We start from the raw sequence: 1972 nt of genomic DNA on the forward strand, positions 1-1972 counted from the left end.
GATGGAGGGGAACTGGCTGGTTCTTTCCTTGAGAAATGCGGAAAGTTTTAGGGCCCTTTTAATAGGGGCACTGGACATCCATAGAGAAAATGAGACGGTCAGGGCCAGGGAATTGAAAGTTAGTGAGTAGATCGAGAGCACGGGAAGGTTTGGGAATGCCGGTGGGAAGGGACTGAAGAATGGGGCATAGGATGGACTGGAGCGATGAGAACACAGGATCAGTGGGGCAGGAGCAGGCAGAGACAATGAGCCTACCCCGACATTCAGACTTGTGAATCGAGTAGGAGGTAGAAGAGAGCAGTTCAGGGCAATGGAACCACGGGTTTTCCACAGGGAATGGAGGTACTCCAGAGTTGGTGATGTCAGTGATAATGTCGGAGACAGTTCTCTGATCGTCCGGAGTCGGGATTATTCAAGGTGTAGGCATGAGGATGTGTCTGAGAGGTACCACCGTGTCTCAGCAAGGTGGAGGTCAGTCCGCCACTCTACAACAGCAGCACCCTGTCTGCGGGATTGTTGGTGAGGTTTGGACTGGTGCTGAGAGATTGGAGGTGCAGTGTATTCAGAGGGGGTAAAGTTCGAGGAGAAGTGAGTATTCCTGATGTTGAGGCGGTTGATGTCTAGTTGGCAATTAGTGATGAAGATATCCCAGAGCAGGGAGAGAACCAGGAAGAGGAGGGGGGTTGGAGACAGGAGAATGTACCGTCAGCGCTGAGTGATGAATTCTTGCCGATAAGGCGGGCTCGGAGACGGAGGTAAATGTGAAATAAACTTCACCTTCCCAGCAGCAGCTCCTCCTGAGCGTCTGAGAAGCTCCAACCAATTGTTTATGAAAGTGTCTGCAGAAATACACACGGAATAGACACATAATATTATATGTTGCATACAACGAATACGAGGCGTTACGTTTTCCCCGAGGGTGTAGTACTCCCATTAATCCCCACGCGGAATTGAGACAACCATGCTGCAGAGAGTGAGAGACAGAATGGAACCGAATCCGCCAGTTTGTCAAAACGACCGCGGCAGGACTCGAACCTGCAATCTTCTGATGACTTCTAATCAAGCACCGAAGTCAGACGCCTTATCCATTAGGCCACACGGCCGTATTCTGTGAGAATGGGGAACATGCTGAATGCTGCAAGGAGTTTCCACATGTAGAGTGATTTCCTCGCCGAGCTAAAAGTACTCGCATGCAGTGATTTCATTCCAGGTGAACATTCGATCACTGTTGTCAATATCTCTCCATTCATTCCTGCTCTGGGCTGTTCAATATTCTGTTTCTATCACACAGAAAGGAATTCTCAAAGGCACATCCCACTGTCTCTTGCAGCGGCGTTTTATTCTGGGATTAGAATAAGAGAAAATGGTCGACCATATTCAATACATCATTGATAGAGTGAACTCGATCTCTTTTTAGGTATTTCAGCCGTTGGTTTGGTATTCCAGAGCCGGGCCGCCATGTGTTTGTGCCGGTAAAGCGTTCGGGTGTTCGGATCTGCGGCTGCGCAGAGCGTGTCAGCGTGTCTGTAATGTGGTAACTATCGGGTGATTGCATTTGCCCAATACACGGAAAGTCGTCATTCTCGAACCAAATGGCAAATTCCAATAATATCTGTTTACTTGAAATCGAGCAACATGCTAACAAAGCTATTGAAATCTTATTTAATTCAACATAAATTTATCTCATTTTACAACTCAAAACATTCACAGTTTCTCCGAGTTACAGAGCACGGAATCGATACTGATGCCACGCGTCCATAGCGTCTAAAGTGCATAAAGTAACTAATTCCGTGTTTCCTGTGGTATGAACAAATCTCTCTAAACTGTCTTTATCCACCTCCATGAATTCTGGTAAGCACAGCGAGCAAAGTAAATCGGCATAGAATCTGAACACACATGTGTGGACCTTAAGCAGAAGTTTTAAATGCTGTGAAAAAATTCAGAACTTCGGAACACAACAGAGGGAAGAGCA

General features: G+C 47.0%; 1 non-coding gene across 1 annotated transcript; it reads right to left on the minus strand.

Moving 5' to 3' along the window:
* Positions 1 to 1014: 1014 nt before the first annotated feature.
* Positions 1015 to 1103, minus strand: trnar-ucg (transfer RNA arginine (anticodon UCG)). The gene is given in 2 exon segments: positions 1015 to 1050; positions 1067 to 1103. It is a non-coding gene; the product is annotated as a tRNA-Arg (tRNA).
* Positions 1104 to 1972: the final 869 nt, after the last annotated feature.

Source organism: Mobula birostris, chromosome 13 (genome assembly GCF_030028105.1).
Source record: "Mobula birostris isolate sMobBir1 chromosome 13, sMobBir1.hap1, whole genome shotgun sequence".
NCBI lineage: Eukaryota > Metazoa > Chordata > Chondrichthyes > Myliobatiformes > Myliobatidae > Mobula > Mobula birostris.